Genomic DNA, 9119 nt, shown 5'->3' with positions numbered 1-9119 from the left:
CTGCTTCAAAGCTCATAGGCAGGGCAGGACATCTTGTCCCTGGGCCCCAGAGAATGCAGGAAACTTCCTAGGGTCACACAGAGAGACCTGACTTCCCAAATCTTGTCAAAAGACAGGGTCTGCACCCTGCCTGCCTCCTTATACTGCTCCCTGCCAGATCAGAGACTCTTAAGGCACCCGATAGGTGGAGCACAGTCACATGGCTGCATCCTAACTGCAGGTTCTTCTATCTGAAGAGGCTGTTCAAGAAAGGCCAAAAACCAAAGGCCAAACTAAATCGGTTGCCCCTGAGTCAATTCTGACTCATAGGGATCCTATTGGATGGAGTAGAATTGCCCCATTGTGTTTCCAAGGCTATAACCTTTATGGAAGCAGACTGCCACACCTTTCTCCCCAGGAGCCACTGGGCGGGTTTGAACCCCTGGCCTTTTGGTTAGCAGTGGAGTGTTTAACCACTTGCCGCCAGGGCTCATAAGAGAGGCCAAGAGGCCACTAAATGTGACAAGTGTCCCCAGTCACCCTGCTCGAACTTGTCCTACCCAGCCATCTGTTCTCTCTGTCATGCCTGACCAGGCCCCCTCCAGGAAAAAGCGCCATCAAAACACTGAACAAAGACTTTGTCCTGCCTTTTACATTCCAGTCACACTGAAGCATTCAGAGACTTTGAACCCCTGCAGGCCTTGCTCATGTTGCTCTCTCCTCCGGGCACACTTCTTCTCCACCTCTGCCCCAGCCCCAGCCCCAAGCCCACTACGCATCGCCTCCTCCGGGGAACCACCTCCGAATTCCACACTGGGTCCTTTGCCCTGGTCTGGCTCATGCAGCACCCAACACATGTCCAACAAGAAAGCGTGGGTTTTTACAAAAGCCAAGCCAGCGTTGGGGAGAGTTTCGGGCTGTAGACAGGCTCCTGGCTGCATGCCTCCCAGCACTTCCCAGGGCCACCGTCACAGCCTCGAGGGTGGTGACAGCAGCCTCTCCTAGTCCAGCAGTCACAGTGTCCTGCCACCAGGAGGCTTGGGGGTTGTACCAGGAGCCAGGTGGGGGTCAGAGGTCAGCTTCAGCCATAGGTGCTGCTTCCTCTTCATGGTTATGGACCAGTCAGAGACCCTGTAAGAGGCGACAAAATGTGATGAGTCCACCCCCATCCCTGCCCCAGGATACCAGCCAGTGGGAGGGAGTGGGGGGCGGAGCAGGCTGCAGTGAGATTGGAGACACCTGGTACAGGAGGAACCATGCCCTGGGTGTGTCAGTAGGCATGGGAGGCAGGTCTGTGGGCTGAAGGGGGGGTAGGCATTGCGGGGTCTCCCAGAGCAGCAGGCTCCCTGCCATCTCACCTACCCTGGGGCTGATGCGGCTGCGCTAAAGAGGGAGCCACCGTGGACCCAGGACCCAGCCTCTTGTTGGGCCCTGTGCGGAGGACATGTGGCTGAGTGGCAGTCTCCTGTCACCTCTGTGGTGGGCACAGGGTCATTCAATGTACTTCAGAGAAATCCCAGGAGAAGTGACGCGCTCCTTATACCTGGGCGTCGTGGCCTTGAATCCGTGCCCTCCCTGCCTAGTGACATGTCCGCTTATAAGACAACAGTGGAGCCATGACAGCAGAGACAGGGCCAGGTTACCTTGTGTGTCCCTGGTGCCCAGCCAGATCTGGCACAGTCGGGGCCCCCAAAATGCCTGTGGATGGGTTAGCAAAGTGTGAGTGTGTGAGAGGGAGAGACACACAGACAGAGACAAAGGGCCAGAGACACAGAGAATCAGAGACAGAGATAAAGACACATACGCACACAAAGACAAAGACCGTGCACAGAGAGAGAGAAAGACAGAGACATAGAGGGACACACACAGAGACACAGGGAGAGATAGCAAGAGAGGGAGAGACAGAACCAGAGAGAGAATCAGAGAGAGACAGGCAGAGAGAAAAACACACACACAGACAGAGACAGGGAGCAAGAGAGAGAGAGAGACACAGAGAGAGAGAGAGACGGAGACAGAGAGAAACGGAGACAGAGGCGCTGAAGGCCCCGCCTTGGCTTTGCTGATTCCACTGCCTGCCCCCCAGCTGGCCGTGAGCTCTCAGCAGCGAGGAGCTGAGCCTGACCCACCTCCATGTCCTCAACATCAGCCCTGAGAAGTGGTCAGGGACGTTAGCTGAATGAACATCCTACCATCTAAGACCTGTCTCCAGGACTCCAGGCACACCACCGCCCTCGTAGGTCCCAAGCTCAACATGCTCAGAATAAAACCCTCAACTGACCCTTATACCCAACCGGCCCCCTCACCATCCGGCTGCTCCACCCCCCAGGTGCCTTCCCCAAGGCCCCTGAGGCCCCCTCACCCACCACCTGCATCCCCACCCGCCCAGCACAACCAGCTGTCACCCAGCTCTGTTTGGTTTGTTTTTAGGGTTAGGAGTTTCTCCTGCCAGTGTCCACTCACACCCATGGCGGAGCCACCACTCTCTCCAGCCTGGCCCTGCAGCCGCTGCCCTGGCCTCCTCCCGCTCACTACCCTCAGGCTGGCTCCACACAGCCAGAGGGCCCCTCGCAAATGCAAAGTTGGTCAGTCCCCCCAACCCTCGCAGGCCCCCTGGGGGCCAAACATCCCCAGGTGCCTCAGGGCCTGCAGGAGGGCCCCACCTCCTTCCCCAGCTTTGTCCAGCCCCAAGAGTAGCTCTGTCACATGCTGTGAGACGCTGCCATAAGCTGTGCATGGGGGTGGGGGGGCGGGGGGAGAGGGTGGTGGCAGATAGCAGCCGGTGGGAGAGGCTGGGGGCCTGGGGTGTGAATCTGGGAGTCATCAGCAGGTAGAAGGCACGGGAAGCCAGAGGCCAGCATGCAGCCATCTGAGGGGTTGGACAGAGAAGGGAGCCCAGGCCTGGGCCCTGGGGCCCCCACAGCTAGAGGTGGAAGGATGCCGTGTTGTTGGCACCAAGCACTGCCGAGCAGACTCGTTGCAGGAAGCAGAGATATGACTGTGCTGGCCAAGTGGATGCGTGGGGACTGAGCTGAGACGGTGGCACTTCAGGGTGTGTGATGCCCCACAGGAGGGGTGGGCAGGGACCCAGGCGGCTGGACCGTTGTCCTGAAAAGCCACTGGACCATGGCTCTCCTGGCTCAGGTCCTGGCCTCTCTCTGGGCTTCCCCAATGGCAAGGAAAAAATTGGACCCACTGAGATCACAGTGCCTCCCAGTGTCTGCTCTTCGCAGCCTGTTTACAAACTCGTGCTGCCCCCTTGTTCCTTCACTCCTCCAGCTGCCCTGGGCAGGAGACAGGCTCCCCCCACTCTACCTTGCACAACCCAGAGAGGGCACGAGTTCAGTCTGGGTCACACAGCATGTCAGAGGTAGGGACCTGGGGAAGGGGTGTCAGAGCCAGAGGAGGCTGGGCCCAAAGGTGTGACTCAGCAGGACCCCTTCATACGCCATGGACACGCAGATGCTCACAAACACTGGGGCGCGCACACACACACCCCCTGAGTTGGGATTGGGGGCTCCTACCCCAGCTCCTGGCACCCCTTCCGTTTTATAAACATCCGCTGAAACGAGGAAGCTGGCCCACACCAAGGGAAGTGAAACTTTCCAGCTCCCCTGCTGCTCTCCTCCCAAGACCTGGGGTCCCAGCACCTCCGGCCAGGAAGCTCACTGGCCCCTGTAGCCCCCAAAATAACCAGGCCCACTGAGCAGGCCCTTCCTTCCCAAGAGGCCCAGCACTGAGTCAGCAGCTCCAGCCCCTGGGAGGGCCTTTAGAATAAAGACCTCAGCTTCTGACTCCCTGAGGCAGGGCCTCCAAACCCCAGCCCAGAAAGGCAGAGCCGGGATAGCGGAGAGGCAGACGCAAACTTTGACTCCTTCCATTGTTGCTGGACGGGGGTCTCGGCCAGCCTCCTAGATCCTCATTCTCCACCTACAAATGGAGTGAATGACAGCTGTCCTCTAGGGCTGCTCACGAATCCCTGGTTGGCACACTGGTAACCAAAAGGTTGGAGTTTTGAATCCATCCCAGGCACCCCGGAAGAAAGGCCTGGTGATCCACTTCTGCAGATCTACTGGGCCGTGGAGCACAGCTCTACTCTGACACACGGGGGTTGCCATGACTTGGAAATGGCTCGAAAATAACTTTTTTGCGGGGGAGCTGTTAACAGCTGGAGAGACTCTGCAAGCCCCTCAGTGTCTGCTGGCTAGTGGAAGTCCTTGCCCGCCCCTTTGCTGAGGCTCCAGACCCCAGGAGGGTGGCCCTGGGGGAGCTATTAGGTTGCCCCGCCCTGTTGGGGACCCAGCCTCACACTTCGCCACCCTCCAGCCACCCTGCCCAGCTGCCAGCTGCCCTGACGGGAGCAAGAATGAGCAGCCATAGGCCCTGCAACCAGCAGCTCTGAGCCCACAGAGCCCTGGGAGCCAGGCCGCATGGCGGGTTGGGTATGGTCTGAGCAGCTGCAAGGAGGGTTGGTGTGGAGGGACCTGGCTGCTGGAGCAATCTGGGCTGGGGGCCCTTGTGTGCGGCAGGTGGCATCAGCCTGGGGTTCTGTAGTCTGGCGGTGGAGTTCCAGAACCAAAGCCCCAGGGCCTGGCAGACAGTTCTGCCCCAGCCCTGCCTCTCTCCCTCAGTGACCCAGCGACCATCCTGAGCTCCTGCCAGTGGACAGCCAGGCCTGGCAGGAGGGACAGATCTGGGAGCTGGGTATAGGAGACGTGCCATCATCCCTTGCCCCTTGAAAGGCAGTGGCGGGGAGGAGGGTGGGCTCAGACTAGACACCCTTAGGTTCCAGCCCAGCTTTACTTCTAATGCCCTGAGTGCCCTTGGATGGAGACCCTCACTCTCTCTGAGCCTCAGTTTCCACATCTGTAAAATGGGGCTGTGAGTCGTCTCAAAACAGGGCATGCCAGGTCATTTGGACCAACCTGCCCCTGAAAAGAAATAGTGGACGAAACATTTTGAACTTTTGTTTGAAACATCAGAGAGCTGTAAACCTGGAACCCCAAAGGGCACAGTCCTTAGGGCAAGGGTGACCTGAGTGACCATAGCCCTCTGGGGACAGCAAGGACGGAAGCATGGTGCTGAGAGGGAGGGAAGGGGGCACTCCTCACCTGGGTGGCCACCAAATCCCGCTCCTTGATAGTACGTACAGTGGCCTGGTCTGGTGGTGGCAAAAGCCAGGCCATCCCCCTGCTGCAGGCCTTTAGTCAAGTTAAGGAAAGTGCCACCCTGGGCAGACTCGCCCTGGGCTCAGCCAGAGGTTCAGGCTGGACTCCAAGCCCTGCCTGCCCTTGGCAGACACCTATGCAGGAGACAGCCTGAATTTGGCTGTCCCGCAAGTTTGGGTCCTCTCCGGGTGAGTGCCTCTTCGTCCTAGGCCTTCCAGAATCCCTGCAAATGATTTTCCAAGGCCGTAGGCAGCTGCCTAGCAGGGCCTGCGTCTGTGCCAGGAGGCAGGCTATCCTGTGCCCCAGACTCAATGGGCCATGGCAGCTGCACTGAAAATAGCAGCGTAAGATGGAGCTGGGGGAGGGAAGGGCCCAGCGCTCCAACTTTTGGCTGGACCTCAGCCCGCCCCACGGGCCCAGGCTGCAAGCCAACTAAGCAGAACCACTTCCTGCCCAGGGATCACAGGGCCCATAAATACCGTCTGTCTAGGAGGCCAGCCGCCTAGTCCTGGCTGTCCAGGGAGCTCAGACCTGCAGCAGCCAGGTAAGCACCACCCATGCCCCCTTACCACCACCACCAAAGGCCCTGCACCTGCTCAGAGGAGCACCTGGAAGAGCAGGAAAGAGCAGAATGGTCTGGAGTCCAGGACTTCACAGCTACCTTCTCCATGCTCCATGCTGTTCTCAGTTTTCCCATCTATAAAATTGGCACGCAATCGACTTCCTCCAGGGAGTGTGCCCTAGTGACTCCATTTCCCCAAATGTCTGGCCCCTATTCTCAACTGAAAAGAAACTCCCTCTCTCCAAATTGGAGCCAGAAAGTATCTCCTCAGACAAAGGAGGGGACGGCAACACTTATCCGCAAAGGAAAATGGCTAATGGGGAGCTTCAGGCAACTTCAGCTGAGGTAGCCTTGAACTGGGCCTCTGGTGGTGCAGGTGGGACACCTCCAGCAGGCCCCTGAGGGTGGGGCCTGGAAGGGCTCTATATTTCCCTGTCCAGCTTATGCCCTGACCCAGCCATGCCTTTTGACAGGCACCTCCCTGCCCAGTTTGGACTCCTCAGGCCCTGGTGAGCTCACCACCTCCTTCCCAGCCACTTCCGAGCACCCAGCCTGTGTCTGTGCCGAGGGCCTCCTACACACTACCCCACACCAACATGTGCTTGCTGCCTGTGCCTCGGGAGCCCTTGCGCCGTGTGGCCATGACCGGGGACACCCACGGCAATGAGATGTCTGGCGTCTACCTGGCACGGTACTGGCTGCGGGCTCCGGGGGAGCTACAGAGGCCTAGCTTCTCCGCCACACTCTTGCCGGCCAACCCAGAGGCCACAGCCTCCTGCCGACGATATGTGGGCCGAGACCTCAACCGAACCTTCACCAGCTCCTTCCTCATGTGAGTTCCCTCACTGTGGTCGTGCCCAGACCTGGTGGGCTGGCTCAGCCCTTCAGCCTGCCACTGAGACCCCCACCTCAAAATTCCTCCAGCCACCAGCAGGGCACTACCCCACCCCCCACCCCGTGCCTTTGCTCTTGTTCTCTCCTCTCCCTGCCACGCCGATTCCTCCCCATTTAAGAAATCAAGATAGATGTCACCTCCTTCAGGAAGCCCTCCCTGATCCCAGGCTTGGTCCCCAGACCCAAGGCACCCCTCAGATCAGCCCCACTGGCTGTGCTTACTTGTCTTGTGCCCCCAACTACCATTTACTCCTCCCCTCGATGGATAGTCACCAAGCCCTATCCCTGGGCCAGGCTCTGGCCAGCTTAGGTCAGAAAATGGGAAGTAGGACCCAGGTGTTGCCCAGGGGCATAGCGAGGGTAACGTGCACCCAGGGGCATCTCTAAGTTGCAACCCCCCAATTTCAAAATGAATAGACATTGATAGTGGTGACATGTCATTCCCCCCACTTGTCTGGCTACCTCAGTCAGACACCTTTCATATTTATGGCATCTCAGAATGTCTCTCTGCCCCTCAACTGCCGCCCCCTTGGAGTTGCGCCTGGCTACACCTCTGGTGTTGTCCTCAGCTTATTGGGGTGACAGAGGAGGAAGCCAGCAACCACAAAGGAGGTGGCTAAATGCAGGGGTGGAGGCTACACAGAGCATCTAACCTGGCCAAGGGCAGACGGGGAGGCTGTGAGCAGCTCCCCAGCAGAAACCCTAGATGGCCCAGGGAGGCTAGTGTCCCTGTGTCCTGGACTCAATGGGTTTTGGCAGCTGCCACCGCCAATAGCAGTGTGGGGTGGAGCTGAGGAGGGGGAAGGCCCCAGCCTCCCGACCTTTAGCTCAGCCAAGCTCCAAAGGGTGAGCAGAAGTAAACCAGGTGCAGAGAGGAGAGAAGGTGGCTCCAGTGAGGTACCCGCACATGCAAAGGCCTGGATGTGAGACCAGCATGGCGCTTGGGGAGGTGTGGCCGGAGTTAGACATCATCAGACAGGCAGCACACAGGCACGGTCAGGCTGTGATGAGGGGTTGGATTTTATGGGTGTGGTGGGGAGCCCACGAGGGCGGTGAGCAGGGGCAGCCAGGCTGGCGGTGAAGGAATCCTGAGTGAGTCTCTCCTGCCGGCCCTCAGGGTCTTCTCTCCTGAAGGCAGCACCAGCTGCCTCCCCCCCCCATTAAACTGTTGATGACTGAAGCTGACAGGGTCCGTGCCCCGTTCCTGCCCCTGCAGTGCCAGGGCCGCCCCGGATGACCCCTAAGAGGTGACCAGGGCCCGGGAGCTGAACCAGCTGCTTCGGCCCAAGTCCTCCGGCCAGGCCTTCGACTTTATTCCGGACCTGCACAACACCAAGGCCAACGTGGGGACCTGCCTCATCGCCAATGCCGCCCACAACGTGTTTGCCATGCACCTGTGCCGGTATCTGCAGGTGGTCTGCCCCCCGCCCCCACCCCTGCGAGCACCTCCCAGAGGGCAGGGCAGGGCCGGGAGGGCGGGGGCGGGGGCGGGGGCGGGCAGAGCGGATAGTGTCCCATCCTGGCCCGTCTGCCCTGGGCCTATGTTTCTTCTCGACCCCAGCCCCCCGGGCCTGCCACCTGCAGGTCCCCCCCTGGGCGTCTGACAAACACCTCCAAGCTGGTAGAGCTAGGCGGGACCAGCGCGGAGGTGCCTAGTGCTTCCTCCATTCTCCATCCCCTGAGCCTCAGTTTCCCTTCCCAAGTGGGCCGCGGTCCTGAGCCGCCCCTGCAGGCCCCAGCTGCAGATCCCCGAGCTGCCCTGCCGGGTCTTCGTGTACCAGCAGCCGGGAGAGGAGAGCAACAGCCTTGACTCGGTGGCCAAGAACGGAATGGGTGGGCGGTGGCCGGACGTGGGCGGGGCCAGAGGAGGGGCGGCTCTCCCTGAGGGGGCGGGGTCTGAGGGTAGGGGCCCTAACCTCTTGAAGGAGGACCCTCTGAGCGCTTGCCTGACCCCTTCCCTCCCGCCCCAGCGCTGGAGCTGGGCCCCCAGCCTCAGGGAGTGCTGCGGGCCGACCTTTTCTCACAGATGAAGTCCCTGGTGGGCGCAGCTCTGGACTTCATTGAGCTCTTCAACCAGGGTGAGGCTCTGGGGGCTTGCGGGGAAACTGAGGGCCAGAGAGGAAAGGGCCTGGCCCAGGGGCCGGGGAGCCAGGCTTCCAAGGTGGGCCGGGATCCAGTGCAGCGTGGTCGCACGCGTGCTCCGCCCCGCGTCTGGAGGGGCAGCTCTCACACGCAGCCCCCACGTAGGCACTACCTTTACGGCCTTTGAGATGGAAGCCTACAGAAACGTGAGCCACCTGGACTTCCCATGCACCAAGGACGGGGACCCGGCGGGCACTGTGCACCCTCAGCTGCAGGTATGTGTGTGAGGGTGAGATCCTGGAGTCACAGCCTGGGGGGGGGGGGGGAGGTCAGGAATATGGAGAAACTGAGGCTCAGGCTGGAGCCTAGCATTCGTCCGCGCGGCGCCTCAGAATCAGAAGCTGAGCAAGCCTGGGCTCTGCACCCTCGTCTCCTGC

The sequence above is a fragment of the Elephas maximus genome, chromosome 7 (assembly GCF_024166365.1).
Source record: "Elephas maximus indicus isolate mEleMax1 chromosome 7, mEleMax1 primary haplotype, whole genome shotgun sequence".
Taxonomy (NCBI): domain Eukaryota; kingdom Metazoa; phylum Chordata; class Mammalia; order Proboscidea; family Elephantidae; genus Elephas; species Elephas maximus.
The sequence above is the reverse complement of the archived record's forward strand: the minus strand, read 5'-3'. Positions refer to the sequence as shown.